This window comes from Homalodisca vitripennis, chromosome 2 (assembly GCF_021130785.1).
Source record: "Homalodisca vitripennis isolate AUS2020 chromosome 2, UT_GWSS_2.1, whole genome shotgun sequence".
Lineage (NCBI taxonomy): Eukaryota > Metazoa > Arthropoda > Insecta > Hemiptera > Cicadellidae > Homalodisca > Homalodisca vitripennis.
In genome coordinates, this window is record NC_060208.1 from 159941151 (window position 1) to 159958778 (window position 17628).

The following is a 17628-nucleotide window of genomic DNA, read 5'->3' on the forward strand; positions in this document are numbered from 1 at the left end:
GAATTAAAGGCGGTTTGAAAAAAAATGTAGGTTTTCGTCCCACTGAGTATTGTCTTTGTGGTGGAAAATTCGCAAGGCAACTCCGATGTTTTTGTTCACACGTTCAGCGTGCGAACTTTTCGGGTAATAAGGAGAAGTCATAATGTGTTTTAATCCCAAGCTCATCGCACATGTTTTTGAACTGATGAGATTTGAAACAACTGCCAGAATCGGAGACAATAGACTGGGGAAACCCAAAGTAGGAAAATAGGCCTCGTTTAAGGGCATTTACTGTAGTTAGAGCTGTTGAATTCTTAGTTGGGATCATGACTGAAAATTTGCTAAACGCGTCTACAATGGTTAGTAGCCACTGGTGACCGCGTTTATTTCTAGGGAGAGGACCAACATAGTCAATCATGATCTTTTCAAAAGGTCTTTGTGCTAGATCAGACGATAGATAACCATATTTTGTGTTTGGGGCTTGCTTACAGCGCTGGCACTGCAAGCATGATTTAACCATGTTAGTTATTGTTGTAGTAAGATCGGAACTGTAAAATGTTCTTTTTAACCGATTTAGTGTTTTGGAGATTCCCAAATGTGCTCCAACTGGGGACGTGTGATACATGGCAAATAGCATGTGGTGTAGTTTTTTGGGAACAACAACACGCGGTCTGCTCTGGGAAGGGGTTTTATAAACTAAGACATTGTCAATTATTTCATAGTTTGGAGGGTGTTGTCCAGACTTAATTGACTTAATTATATTTTTTAATTCTGGGTCTAGGGCTTGATGTTTCTCTTATGTCTTGGAAGGCTTCTGGTAGAGAGAAAAGAACTAAACATTTTGAGGTAGGATTTTTGGGTTTGTTTGTTGAAAGTGTTGAACTTGTGTCATGTTGTTGGGGAGTTGTGGGGTCTTCCTCGTACAAACGAGAGAGGCAGTCTGCAACAACGTTCTCTTTGCCCTTAATGTGACTGACTTGAAATTTAAATGTGTTTATTAAGGCAATCCATCGTGCTATTTTTCCAATTTGCCTGGGGTGGTTCAGCAACCAGGAAAGAGCACTATTACCCACAAAAAGAGAAAATTCTCTATGCTCTAAGTAAGTTCTGAACTTTTCCAAGGCAAACACAACAGCGAGAGCCTCCAGTTCAAAGGTTGAGTAGTTCTTTTCATGGAGGTTCAGGGCACGACTGCGTAAGCAACAGGTGCTAGGCTGCCATCAAAAGTTTCCTGGGACAAGACCGCACCCACAGCCGTGCCAGAGGCATCGGTCTGCAACGTGAAGGGTTTTTCGAAGTCGGGTAGCCTCAAAACAGGTGAAGATACTAAAATTGCTTTAAGTGCTTTGAATGCCTTCTCCTGAGAAGGTCCCCATCTGTATGGAACCCCCTTTCTTTTTAAAGAATTTAAAGGTTCCGAAATCTGAGAAAAGCCTTTAATGAATCTCGAGTAATATGAGCACATTCCCAGAAACCTAGAAAGTTGTTTTAAATTCTTAGGTGTTGGGTAGGAGTCGATAGGTTTACTTCTGTCAGGATTTAGACTGATTTTACCATTATGAAATATATGACCCAGGAATTCGATTCTAGGAGATGCCACAACCATTTTTTCAGGACTAACAGTCAGACCAGCATCTCTAAGCCTGTCTAAAAACTATTTTAAGATGCTGTACATGCTCGTTGAAACTGTTACTGAAGACAACTAGGTCATCAAAATAAACAAAAAGGAATTTGAATTTTATATCTGCAAAGACTTTGTCAAGTAGATTTGCCAAAACCATGCCACCGGAAGCTAAGCCGAAGGGCAGATAGTTATACTCGTAACAACCTGTGCTTGTGACAAAAGCCGTATATTTTTTGGAATTCTCATCAAGAGGAATTTGATTATAAGCGCTTACAAGGTCCAGGTGGGAAAAATGAGAAGCCTTCCCTAAATACTGGAATGCTGACTCCACCGTTGGCATGGGAGTGTTCTCCAGCTCAACCATCTTATTTATGAGACGGTAGTCTACCACCATGTGACTTTTACCATTCTTTTTCGGGACTAAAAACGCCGGACTTGAATATGGAGAGTCACTAGAACGAATAATACCTTTACTCAACAGGTCTTTAATATGGCTGTTTAGCTCTTTCAGTTTGGGAGGAGCATAATGAAAAGGTTTTGAGCGGACAATCTTATTAGTTGTTATACGGATGGTATAAGATATTAAGTTGGTTTTGCCAAGGCATGGTGTTATGGTATCCGGGTACTGCTGCAATAGGTTTTTTAAAATGTGTTTTTGTTTTGTGTTCAAGTTTTCTCCTAATGTTGGTGCTGTATGAGTTAATTCTATGTTGGGTTGAGCTGACTGATCCTGGAATTGATAAATAATTAAGGTTGTGTCAAAGGAAAAAGTTATTTTACGCTGAGCCGCATTGATCACCATTTTACTGTGATCTACAAAGTCCAAACCCAAAACAACTGCCACCGGTAGGCTATCTGATACAAAGAAAGGAAAAGTCCAGGAAAGGTGTAAAATTTTAAAATGCAATTTAATCTGTTTTTGGAAATTCATGTAAGTACCATTCGCTGTCATGGCTTGAGTTCTGGTGTTAAGTGAGTTGACGTAAAACCCTTTACCTTTCTGTAGGTCCTTAAAGACTGACCCAGATATTATTGAGTATGTGGAGCCTGTATCAATTAGTGCTTCAAGTTTGATTTCCTTTATGGATAGCCAGATAGTAAGGGGATCTACTTTGGGTAAAGAAGGTGCCAAAGAGCGGACAGGGCGATTCACCTTCGGTTTAGGGGAGACAATTTCCCTGTCTAAAAATGCCTCCCTGGGAAGTTTAAATGTTTCGGCCTGGAATTGGACTGACCAGAGTAATTAGCTTGCCTATTCTGCTTACCGTTTTGGTAGTTACGCTGACTTGTGTTGTTTTTTGGTTTACTATATTGGCCTGAATGGTTATTCCCTGATTCCAAGTGTGAATGACCGCCATTACGACTATTTTGAGGTTTATATTGATTAAAGTTACGTGACCGGTGATTTTGGTAGTGGTGTTGACCGTTAGTATGGTTAGAGTGGCCACTGCTTCGGTTGTATAACAATCTGTTGTTTTGTTGAAAACTTTGATTATATGGTATGGAACTATGAAGGGATGTAGGTGGGGATACGTTGGTTGTTTGTGGAGTGTCGTAATATGTAAGACGTAAGTCATCTACTGTGGGGGCCAATTTTAAAAGATCATTAATGCAGTGTGGTGTTATAAGTCCTGATAAGCAGGCTCTAGTGGAGGGATTGAGACCTGCCATAATAGTAGTAAAGACAACAGCATTATCTTCTGTAAGGGTTTAAAAATGTAAACATGGCACTAATGTTGTGTACATAGTCAGCTAAGGACTCTGAGTTAGTTTGCTGGCGGTACAAAAACTGATTCTGAGCTTCCCTCAGTGTTCTATCAGTTAAGAGTGAAGTACGTATTGTCTGGACCAGTGAGAGCCAACTAAGATTACGAAGTCTACCCTCAGTCCGCGGAATAGTATTCGTAATAAATAGATTGTCACTTACAAGGTTCAAGTTGAATATTTCTGTAGCTTTAATTACAAATTGTACGAGGTCTGGGAGGGTCGAACCTGAAGTCATAGGCAGGGCTCTAATCATTTCGCGAACAACAGAAGGAAATGTCGCATCACTATCTCTATTATGGCTTGAGAATAACTCGGCAATCTGTGAAGACACTACTTCTGTAGTGCGTTCAACTGTTGTTTGTGTAAGTTGTTGCATAGCCACTATCAAATTTTGTATATTCGGATCTATTATTGTTTGTGAAGGTGTGTATGTTATGTTGGACTGGCCCTCAGATTGTTGTGTGACTGTTGGTGTAACATCAGTCGAGGCTGCTGTAGTTTCTAATTTGGACTCATTAATATTTTCGTCTGAGTCGATTTCACCTAATTTATATTTTTCTTTAATATAAGCACGAAGCTGAACTCTCATTCCCTCAAGTGTACCTGCTGGTGTGATGCCCAATAGAGAGCATTGATCCCGGGCCTGAGTTGCTTTTAACTCTTTAATCCACGCTACAGTTTTGGGGATATTGTCTGGTTTATACATATTTAAAGAGAGCGAAAATAAGAACACAATAAGCTATACAAGGGAAACTGGTACCAATAAGTTTACTTTTGTAATTATTAGACTAGAGGAGTCTGAAAACAATAACAGTAAAAAAACAATTATTTCAAACAACTTGGGCTGACCTAGCTTTGAGAAAAATACAGGAAACCAACACCTACTGGGAGGGAAAAAAAATCAGGTAGTTACTTTAATAAATTATAAATTAGTTTTATATTGATGTTAAAAAAGTTTAAGTAGTTTAATTTTTTATAAAATTTTCTCTGTAAATTAGCTTGTCTATCTCTTTTAAATAAATAAAAATTTATTATATTCAAATTGCATTGTTACACTTATAATTATTGTAACAACTGTTTAAGTACCTGAAACAAATGCTCGTATCCAACATCAAACATATTTCCAAGCGAAGTGATATTTAGAACACAAAGGTTAAGATTCTACCGAAAGTAAAATATTCACTATAACAAAAAATAACAAAGTTACCAACTACCTTACCTGTATTCGTAACTCAAGGTTAGTTACAAATGATCGTCATAAGCTGCAATTTACACAAAACAAAAGCACCAGTTATTATTATGTGTTTAACACTAACTAATATAACCAACATCTAAACGTATATAAGGCTAAGTCGTAAAATAATTTAAAGAAATCATTCGGTTTACAATTTATTTAAGTGAAAACGAAAACAAATTACCGTTTAATTACAAGGATAACTTACGTAGTACCTTAAAACATTGACCGGAAATTATAAGATATTCGTACTTAACTGTAGTAGTAAAATCTATAATGTAGATTAAAATAATTAGACTTCGTTATCTACGGAGTGATACAAAAACCGGATCTGAGGAACTCTGCTTACGCAATTACGTGCTTGCACGGCAAACTGACTAAACTTGTGACGAAAAATATTACTGCAGTTCCAAAAATAAGAAGATCTAATTCGGATAAAAATATGAAGTAAAATAATTATAACAATTGCGAGCTTAGAACTATAAGTATAATTACAAGGAAAAAATGTCAAATTTAAATTTTAAAACTGTCTTAAAACGAAACGAGAAATTCTTGTTTGAAACAGACAGACAGACGGAAATTACGAACTCCGTGATAATAAATTTTAAACGACTTAAGCCTTATGACAAACTTGAAAAAGGAATTGTGGCTGTAATAAATAATAAATGGACAGTTATGTAAATTAAAGTCAACAAAGAAAAATACTGCATAACACCTATAATTAGTGAAAAAAGTGTTACAGTCTAAAGGAAGCGTACTTCAGGTTACTAGTAATTAAAGAAAACTATAGAACTTGGTTAAACAAATCGTAACTCTGCTTAGTTAAAGCTTAAAGGAGACTTTACTATTTGCAGTTATTGAAAAATACTAAGTTATTTAAGTAACACTTTATAAAAAGGGCAAAAAAAGTACCTATTAAATTATTAAGGTTGAACTATGAAATTCTATTAAAGTTAAACTGAGAACAATAAAATAAATGTTTAAATTAATTCAAGTAATAACGGTTTACACTTTAAGCTTATTTTAAATGACTAGAACTAATTTAGTTATCTGATTCTGTAGGTGAAGGTCGCTGCTTCCCTCGTGGCGTCGGTCGCTGCCCTGGGGTGTTTTACGCCATTGTTTGAGAAATTACCACTGCTATTCGAAAAACTCAAAAAAATGGACGGAAAGCGTGAAATTAAAAATTAATGCTGGTTAGGAATGGTATTGGGAATCCGAGGCGGACGGCTCGCGCTACCAATATCTGCGACCTCGTGGCGTCGCGACCGGAAGGTGGGACCTTATAGAGGAATAATCCGTGGATCCGCCACTAGATTCCGTCTATTCCAAAACCTAACCAGCTTTGATGACTAAATAAATACTAATAATTTGGGTATAGTTCCGAAAGGTTCCCTAACAAAATACTACTAAAATCTAGACCACCCACGCTAACTTCTCCCGGTCCACCCTGCTCGAAAGCTGCACAACGACTCTCTCTGTGTGCACAACCTCCGGACACAGCCTGAAAACCTAGCAGGAACCATCCTACCAGAACCTGTCCGGAAGAATTCCGGATGGTAGGAGGCTCCTATTGTTTGAGCTAAAGGCTAGAGGTCGGCGCAGCTGGCTATAGCGTTCGCGGCAACAGACGGATAACGCGCGCCAAATTCAAAACTGTAGCGGCACTCGCCGCATGGTTAAAGATAGATACAACATCTAGGATAACTTAAGTCTCGATTCACCTGGTCTATAAAAAATTATGATACATTCCTTTTAATTAAAGTACTAAAAAAAGTCTTTGAATAAAAACCAGGATGCTTAAAGGACTGTCTGCCGAAGCCACAGAATGAGAGCGTTGGAACTATGAATGTTTCCTGATCAGGGAGAGCACTCTGAATCTAAGATATCGGTCTCCAAAGGCTTTGCTCACCCTCTTTTAGCACAATTCAATATTTAGACTAAAAGGACTGTCTGCCGAAGCCACAGAATGAGAGCGTTGGAACTATGAATGTTCCTGATCAGGGAGAGCACTCTGAATCTAAGATATCGGTCTAAAAGGCTTTGCTCACCCTCTTTTAGCACAACTCAATATTTAGACTAAGTGGACTGTCTGCCGAAGCCACAGAATGAGAGCGTTGGAACTATGAATGTTCCTGATCAGGGAGAGCACCCTGAATCTAAGATATCGGTCTCCAAAGGCTTTGCTCACCCTCTTTTAGCAAAATTCAATATTTAGACTAAGTAGACTGTCTGCCGAAGGCACAGAATGAGAGCGTTGGAACTATGAATGTTCCTGATCAGGGAGAGCACCCTGAATCTAAGATATCGGTCTCCAAAGGCTTCGTTCACTCTCTTTTAGCACAATTCAATATTTAGACTAAGTAGACTGTCTGCCGAAGCCACAGAATGAGAGCGTTGGAACTATGAATGTTCCTGATCAGGGAGAGCACCCTGAATCTAAGATATCGGTCTCCAAAGGCTTTGCTCACCCTCTTTTAGCACAATTCAATATTTAGACTAAGTGGACTGTCTGCCGAAGCCACAGAATGAGAGCGTTGGAACTATGAATGTTCCTGATCAGGGAGAGCACCCTGAATCTAAGATATCGGTCTCCAAAGGCTTCGTTCACTCTCTTTTAGCACAATTCAATATCTAGACTAAGTAGACTGTCTGCCGAAGCCACAGAATGAGAGCGTTGGAACTATGAATGTTCCTGATCAGGGAGAGCACCCTGAATCTAAGATATCGGTCTCCAAAGGCTTCGTTCACTCTCTTTTAGCACAATTCAATATCTAGACTAAGTAGACTGTCTGCCGAAGCCACAGAATGAGAGCGTTGGAACTATGAATGTTCCTGATCAGGGAGAGCACCCTGAATCTAAGATATCGGTCTCCAAAGGCTTCGTTCACTCTCTTTTAGCACAATTCAATATCTAGACTAAGTAGACTGTCTGCCGAAGCCACAGAATGAGAGCGTTGGAACTATGAATGTTCCTGATCAGGGAGAGCACCCTTAATCTAAGATATCGGTTTCCAAAGGCTTCGTTCACTCTCTTTTAGCACAATTCAATATCTAGACTAAGTAGACTGTCTGCCGAAGCCACAGAATGAGAGCGTTGGAACTATGAATGTTCCTGATCAGGGAGAGTACCCTGAATCTGAGATATCAGTATCTAAAGGTTTTTAGATGTAAGAGATCTCGGTATTTCATGTGTGTTGCATTTGGTATCATGAGAGCAAGACTGGTATGTTTAACCTAGCTTGGTTTCTAAATGTTAGGAAATGGTAGCTTACTTCTAAGTTCTCTAGGCTCTTGAACATGTTGCGTTATGAATGTTTCCAACTCTGAAAAGCTATGGTTAAGGTGATTTCCAGCTTCAGGCACAGACACTTTGATCCAATTGAGAACTTTGTTTTTGGGGATTTCCTTATGGGAATACTAAACCTGTTCGGTATATAAACTTCGGCAGTCCGGGAATTCGTTGTCTTATTTACAAATGTAATTAAGTTATTTATATTTATTATTTAACCTATAATTAGTTTGTCACTTTCGCTATGGGATGGTTAGGTGTGTAATCAATCTTAACCAAACAGTGTCCAAAGTATTGTGTAGCACATAGTTGGAAATTAATGTTGTTGTGTTTTAATGTTATAGTTTTTTAATGTTAAAGTTTTAAAATATCATAATTTAATAAGCATACACATGTTGAAAGACAACTAAGAACTTCTGATAATGTATTTATAGAAATAACTTTGTTCGTTTAGATTAGCTTAACTAGTTTTTTGTTTGGCTGTCTATTTTATATTAACTCTAAATATACATATATCTCGTAAAGTATATAAAACAAGATTGAATACCCTGCGATTAGTCTAAGCTCATACAAAGTTTAGGGCTTACGCATTGCTGCTGCCGTGTTACCAGTTGTGACATCAGTGCTACAACCAACTTCTCACTTAGACATTGTATAATATGTGCCAAATAGTTGAGTCACAGGACTGAATTGAGTAGTTGTGTCATCATTTTGTATTTTATCCTCGTAATAGTAGTTATGCTACCACTACCTTGAAAGCAACATATTAAATCGTATATGTGATTAAAGAACAATATGTGTTCTTTCTATATCAGTTTGACTCTAAACTCTAAACTTATTTACTAATTGAATTTTTTTCAGACCACTATATCATTATTGAAATCCGAGAAGTTAAATTATAAAAATGAAAATAGTTTGTAATTTATTTACATACATTTAAAGCCTTTTTTCATACTAAAAATCTGTTATTTATAAAAAAAATTAAAGCTATTGGCTGATTCAATTAAAGTAGTGTATTACAAGCTTCTCACACCACAATGATTAAATGATTTACTATGATGTTAATTGGGGAGACCGAAAATAAAAAAATATATATTTATATTTATTTATAAAACTATTTATGAAGGAATGTTATCATGATCATCGTAATACAGGTAAAACGTAAAAGCTTAGTGAGTATATCTTAAACAATTTTCAGTGAGAGAAACAGTCATTAAAATAGCACATGTATTTGAAGATATAATCGGAATGAGTTCATGTTGTCAGAAAACATTTATCATAGAGTACTGGAGTGACCACTTATGACCAAAGGTACACATAGTTTTCATACCGAAATCGTGCTTTTTAGGTCATAATTAACCCCAAAGAGGATATAGAAGGTTTTATAAGATATAATTACATACATTTTCATCCTTACTCGTATCAGTTAATACAAGATGTGAATATGAAATTCCTTGGAAATGTGAGATTTCATAGTAAGGGAGTAAAAAAAAACAACTTCTCGATGTAAATTGATGACGTATCCACATATTCCAGTCGGATGGGGCTGACAGAGAACGATGGCCATGTGACACATATGAGAAGTGGGAGATATATCATTATTTTGTCTATATGTCTGAATGGATATGTCTGTGGATATGTCTATATGTCTGTGTGGATTGTTTGTGTGGAGAGGGTTTGAAATGTAAATTTTCATGAATCCCTTTCATAATTGGAGTTTATGCTACAAAACATGACTGTGTACTTACCATGTTCCCGTTTGTACGAGCGCGTGTGTGTTTATGCGCGTGTGTGCAAACGTAACCTAGACAAAAACCCAAACAACTATAAAGCAGTACAAAAATTGATCTTATAGACTTTCGCATACGACCGCTGTTAAGCTTGGAACGCGATTTCGTTTCAAAATGGAAGACGTTTAAACTATTTAAAAATCACAAGTTCGTTATTTATGAACATAGAGGAAAAACACATATTTCCTGAAAGAATGAAAGAGTAATGCAAATATTTATTAACGCCTAATACAAATTTGTTTATGTATAAAAGGTGTTGGATATATTAGGTACATATCAATCCCATTAGAATAAATAAATAATATTTATATTGTGACAATACCTACCTACATTTATTTGTATAACTATTTAATTAGCAATCGATGATTATGGGCTTCAAGGTATTGAGGATAAACCTCGACTGTCTGAATCACCTGTGAGTTAAGAACCTCGATAATACGGATACTCGTGGGTACATGGTGGTAAGTATTGTTTGTATCAGAAATAAAAAAAAATCTAATACCATCTCTCTCTCTCTCCCTCCCCCCCTCTCTCTCTTTCTCTCTCTCTCCCTCCCTCCCCCCCTCTCACCCCCTCCTCTCTCCCTCCCCCCTCTCTCTCCCCTCCCCCCTCTCGCTCCCTCCCCCACCCTCCCCCCTCACTCTCTCCCTCCCCCCTCTATCTCTCCCTCACCCCCTCTATCTATCTCTCTCTCGCTTCTCGCTCTGTTTTATTCAATTTCGTAGACTCTTCTGGACCTATGTATCGCACTGAAATCTTATCTGGACATTCTTACGCTCTTTAATTAACAAGAAAGCCTATTTATATTCCTAAATTTACTCCAAACTACTACCTATTGGTGTCGAATAATATCTAAATATAAATATCAACTGTTCTGTGTAAAAATGCTAACAGTAGAAAGTATAACCAAACGTCTAATGTAACCACTATTTTTATTTGTTTTCATTTATAGTCATGAAAGCGTAGTTCTGCAACCGCTGTTGAGATTAATGGTAAAGAATATTAAATTCATACAGTTAAAAGTTTTATTAAAAATTAAATATTTACTGCACATTTTAGCAAATAAGAAGTATGCAGTGCTTGGTCGGTACTGTAATTCTGATATCAAATAAAAAGCTATAATCTAACTTTTAATATACATTAAAGGCTGTTTAAAAACTCATCTTAGTTGTTTTTATAGATATAGCCGCCTCAAACATGAGCATGTATATATTTCGTGTTGAAGCAAGGCAAAATAATATATGGCAAGAAAAGAATACTGAGTCATGATTACATTACAACGGATAGATATGGACACGGAAACGAGGTAAACTTTGGTAAACTATGAATACCAGAAACATCATTCACGTTAATCGAAAGTGTTTATACATGAGCATCTGAAGTTAACATGTAACTGAGTATACCACATTTCGCACGTGCATGAACTTTTCTGGTTCAAATTAGTTATATTTCCAACATCACCGCGCTGAGTACGCCTTCTTACAATGTTCCGTAAAATAGAAAACAAGGTCTTTGTAACCTACTTCGGTAAAAAAGCGTTAAGTACTAGCCCTTGAGTAATATACAGTCAGTTTAAGATATCTCAAGCACTATAATAGAGTTTGCTTGTTGGAAATTAATGTTGTAAATCCTATTACTTTAATGCGTCATTGCATAAAAAGGAGTTAAATCGTGCAATTATTTTATTGACGTGACAACGTCTTAAATTAGGTTGCGGCTCGGAGTCACTCATGAAAAAGTGTAACGCCCGGTAACGTTACGATGCCCGCCTCACGGTATCCGCACGGGATAAAGCAGATAATTTGGGTCCGCCGCACGGGATAAAGCAGATAACTATGTTTATTCGTGAAAATGTGGAGTGCTTAGATTCGTCATTTACAACAACTACAACAATAAAGGTAAATAATTGTACACTGATATTTCATTATCGTAAACTATGATTGATTGATTAATTGTTAGATTGACACAAAAGTTGAGAAACTGAGTTTATAGGTTATGTCATACTATTGACAAATGTTGATAGTGTTAAGTAAATTATTAGTTTGAATCACTCTGCAATCAATCGTAATTCAGTCGATTGAGAAGAAACAGCGCGTATTGCTAGTCAAACATTTAAAATAACAAATTATAACCTCTAACCTGTCATAACAGTGCGACCAAACAAACGAACTAAACCGACCAATCACCACGCGCGGAGTTAGAATTTAACTGTGTTTAGCAAGAATTTCAAATTCCAATTTTAGTAAATGTTTTATTCAACTTTACCATTTACAATAACAAATTGTAATTAATTTCAAATTATGTACAATGTTTTAGTAAACAAAATATATTTCTATAGTTAAAATTTGTGCAATTCTTATTTTCATTCAATTCCTTGTTCCTATTGTGCAATTTAATAATATTCATATCAATAAATATTCTACCGAGAAAAAGACGTTGTCACGTAAAATCTTCGCCCGTAAAACCGACTTTACAGGCAACCATAATTTTTTTTAAAAGCAATACAAAATGTTAAAAATCTCAATGATGATTTTCTTTAGTTGAATAAAATATCAATTTCCAACCTTGAGGTAGAGTAATAGCTCAAGATATAGATTCATCTTCTTTTATTTTGAAATTAAACGGGTCTATTAACTATTTTTGGATATTTACTCATTTAAAAAGCTTGATTTTTTTCATTTAAATATGAAATTTTTTTATATTAAAACATTTGCCATAGAGAATTTGCGTATGATACAGCATTAACACTGTGATTTTGTTTAAAGACGAAATTGTAGCCAATCTAAGCGTCGTGCAAACCTTTTATAACTAATGGAGTCAAACCGTCATAATCCATAATAAGGGTTGTTTGAAGTTTTAATCTCACATTTAGCAACAAAACGGCCTTAAAGTCATAATCTCAATCAAAGTCAATTTTTTAATTTTAGAACGTTCTTTACGTACTGTTGAAAAAAGGTTTCTTTTAAAATGTAAGGTTTTAATTTAACTTTAGTTAAACACTTTGAAACGAGAAGCACATTGTATTTTATTGTTGTAACCCCTAAGACTTGGCAATGGATTGGCATTAAAATTCAAACCGTCATTAAATAAAAGTCTCTTTTAGCTTGGATTGTTAATATACATAAATGTCATAACTAAAGTTGATAGTAATTACGATTATATTAAATAAGTTGAAATATATACGATATCTTTCATTTAATTATACATTTTCAGTATTCTTGTTCCGAATTCACATTAAAAAAAAATTATAATAAATACTTGTTGGTTATTTTTTTCTTGTAATTAATAATACCAATTACTGAAACTTGGTTCATAAAGAGTCTATGTAACAAAAAACATACCACACTTTAACAGTATTCAAAATTGAATGTTATATTATTACGACTTAATGTATTATATTAAGTTGTGATAATTCAAATTTGCGTAATACGTAATTACGGAATTTTCATTTTATTGCTATACTTCTGAACTCGTTTAAATAAATCCATTTCAAATTGAAGTCTGTTTTATAATGCTTGATATGTGAACAGTATATTTCATTGTAGAACTGTTGATGACTTGTAAAATTATTTTTGATTCTAAACTAAGCATAATTTTTATTACAAGTATGAGAATAAATTAAGTATTGAACGAATTTGAAAACTTTCAGCGTTCCCATAGGCTACTCTAAATAATACAAAACCAGTAAAAAGTTACAATAGAAGTGGTTTTTAAAAGCACAAATATGCACAATTTGTTGGAAATGTTAACAATAAAAAGGATTGTACTCGGCTTTCACTAGAGTACAATTTGGTTGTGATATTAACTTTAAACAAAACCTACCTATCCAACTCACTGCTTTGTGATTCTCAATTACACATTACATTTTCTTATTCGTAACAACAAACAACCTTTCTTGTCACGATGACTATGATAGGTTTTATAATTTCCACTGACACTGATCAAACCTTCTTGTGAAACATTTAGTCTAATGTGGCACTCGTAAATACAAACGTGTTTGTATATCCAAAGCGGTCAATATGATTTATGATCAATAAAATTCCAAGAATTCATAAAAAACACTGTAATATTCCTGAAAAAATTGGACCTGAAAAGGTAGCAAATATTTTCTAAATATAGAATTACAAAAACAAGTTAGATTTTATAAATATCTTTAAGCGTGGTTAACAACCTAGAGGTTTAAAGATTGACATTAACTTTCATTATTCATCACACTCTTAGGTTTGAAAGAGAAACCGAAGGATGCCTTACAGATTGACATACAGAAGTTACCTACTTTCTGTACGTACCACATCTTCGTATAAGAAAAATGGAAGTGAGTATGTACATATATGTTGTATGTACACAATGTAATTAAAGAGATAGTAACCATTAAACACGTTTTAATAAATGTAGTGTGTGCATGTGGGCGGTGCACGCTTTACAATAGACACTACACAACCCTTGTTTGCAGAGAAACGCTACTTAAATATGCCGTTCTCTACTCTTCCCTTGGCCTTTGCCTGTCCTCTGAGGTATTGCTGTAGAGACTCGGACTTTTAATACCTTAATACAGAACATTAGTAGCTCACCCTTCCAAAACTGTTATTTATTTAGATCTAATTTTGTGTTTTTAATTCACTTGTCTCGAAGAATTTTCAAATTAAAAATATTATTTAGTTAATTTTTTACAAAAATGTTCTTTATCTCAAATGGCTTTGCACGCAATTATATCTTGAATAACAGGTACGGCATTGGTAAATATTTTATAGTAACGTATAAACACTCAAAAGAATGATTGCAACTGGAAGATACTACAATATCGTGATTGATTTCAGAATAGTGTTAAGATTTTATTAAAAGTGAAATCGTTGAGGTTCAGAAGTCCGATATTAAAATACTTTTTATTAATTTCAAAGAAACACACTGTACCTGAAACATTCCAATATATTTCTATTAATAGGTCTAACTATGTCAGTAACATTTGAATTATTTCTGGCCAGAATAAATATATATTAAGTCCGTCGTAATAATCTTACTAAACCCCTTAATTTTAAATAGGATGTAGAAATTATGGTAATTATTATTTCATTGTACATGTACCAGTTTCAAATTCCAAACAAAATTTACCACTATCTTTTATTTCAAGCTTGTAAAGAAGCATTTGTGGTTTAAATCCATTATGTTTCAAGAAATGTTTCATGATGTTTTCATAATGTTTTTTATGCATATAAATAGACTAATTTTGGTAATTTAAATCTACTTCCGGTGCAGTATTAGCATAAGTAATGTTGCTTCTATTAAGATATTATATATAAAAATGGTCAAATCAACTACTTTGATCACAAAACGACTACTCTTGGTCTGTATAATTTACTTTCGGTTATTTTGTATTACAAGGTATTTGAGATACCGATAGTTTTTTGGGGACATAATACACATGATGTCGAATTACAGGACAGGTGGGTGATGGCAAGGTAAATACGGATGCAAATAATAAAAATGTAATCAACCTCTCTTCAAGAGTCCTCGAGTAAGCGGAAATATCAGTCTTATCCAAGGGTTTAAACTTTTCTGTGGTACAAAAATCGGTAAAGGCACTGGATTTCGTAACTGAAATCGAGACGGCTGTTTCACAATTGTCTGAGGAACAGGGTGACCGGTTTCGTTGTGAGGCCAGTCTTTTAAACGGGAAAATTCCTCCCATAAAACCCATTTTAACAATAGAGGAGAAAAAGGCCATGTCGATCCTTGGGAAAGACGACACGGTCAAAATCTTACCAGCCGATAAAGGCAACGCGACTGTTGTACTTGACTCAGTAGCGTATAAAGAAAAGATTGCGGAAACTTTAAATACTGACAAATATACAGTTTTAAATAAAGACCCGAGTGATTCATTTGAACGCAAAGTAGCAAACACCTTAAGAAAAAAACAAAGAATTTTTTTCAGATACATTTAGATCTAAATTAACTCCTCACCACTCCAAAATTCCCCATATGCATGGCCTTCCCAAAATCCACAAACTTACCATCCCTCTCCGGCCCATCATTTCTTCTCGTGGTTCACCTTGCAGGGAATTGTCTAAAGTCCTCTTGGACATCTTAACGCCATTGGTAGGAAAAACTGACTCTTGCATCAAAAAATTCCAGGGATTTTGTACATAAGTCAAAATCCCTAAAGTTGACCGAAACTGACAAACTGGTAAGTTTTGATGTCGAAAGTCTATTTGCAAATGTACCAGTTCCAGAAACTCTCGGAATTATTAAATCAGAAACTCAAAGAAGACCAAACATTAAAGGATAGAACTAAACTTCCCGTGACAGTAATTATGGAACTGTTAGAACTATGCACTCAATGCAATTATTTTGAGTAAGAGGGTAACATTTACCGTCAAGATGAGGGGATGGCAATGGGTTCTCGACTGTCTCCTATTTTCGCCAATGTCTTTATGGAGGAATTTTAGCGAAAAGCTTTGGCTTCAGCTCAGTTCAAACCGACGATTTGGTGGGGGTATGTGGATGATACCTTTGTTATTTTTTCTCATGGAGACATTGAATTAAATAATCTTTTGAATCACATTAATAGTATTTCTCCTTCCATCCGCCTCACGATGGAAGTGGAAGTCCAAAACAAGCTTCCCTTTTTGGATGTGTCTGTATTAAGAGATAGGGATGTCCTTAAGACAACTGTTTTTTTGAAAGATAACACACACAGGAAAATATCCAACCATCAAAAATCTGTCAAAGAAGGAGTAGCCTACTCGTTGTTTGATAGAGCAAAGAGCTTGTGCTCAGATAAATATGGATTAAAAGAAGAATTTAAGAAAGTTGAATCGGATCTCAGAAGCAATGGATACTCTCAATTAGTAATAAATAAGTGCAAACGAACCAGAAGAATCGTTCCTGAGTCAGAAAAACAGAATTTTGATCAATTTGCGTTTATGTCAATCCCTTATGTGCCGGGATTATCGGAGAAAATTAGAAGAGTAGGTAAAAACATTATAACCGCGTTTAAAACACACAAACACTTTTAGACAAAGTCTCGTAAAAACAAAACCAAAAAATGGCACACAGGTTTCCAAAAACTGTGTTTACAGTATAAAATGTAGTTGCAATAGGAAATACATAGGCGAGACAAAAAGACCACTAAACGCAAGGATAAAAGAGCACAAAGAAAACACGAGAAAGGGTCTCACAGAAAATTCAAAAATTCACACCATTGTTGGTCCGAAGACCATCATATGAATTGGGATAAAGCCAACATAATACATCGGGAACCACATTTCCTCAAAATGAAATTAATTGAGGCAACATACATTAAATTGGCAGACCAACCAATCAGTCAACCATCAGTCGAGATTGGATTAGGCCGCTTTGGTTGCCAATTCTAAAAAATGAACTTAAGAGAAAACCAAAAGTATCAAACGGATCAGATATTTGTAATAAACCAATGCGGAGTCAGAATATGGTTTTAAGAAGTTCATCTCGTATGAACCAATAATAACGAAAGGGCCCATTCCCGTACCCCTTCCTTTTTATTTCCGCCATCTTTAGATGAGGAGGAACGTGTATACAAAATATCACAGCTGGACAGCTTATAGGACAGCTGGATATTGGGACACAAAATAAGTTTCAATTTCTTTAATAAACACCTATAGAGCTATAGAGAGTTTGTCTAATTTAACCTTTCTGGGACAGACAGCAGAAACGCAAAATGTAGTTTCTTTCTAAATGAATAAACCCAATTTATTAACTAGCTGTAGCTGGCTGATTGTCATGAACATATACGTGTGTGTCTTTTTAATCTTTTTAGGTCAGATTAAAGTGAGAAAAAACTAAAATATAACACTTCAGGGGTTGCTACCCTATTTAAACCCCTACGTGTGGTTGGTCTTGGTGCAAAATCTTTTATTTGTCTTTGAGAACATAACACATGTGTCTGACAAAGTCCATAATTATAATA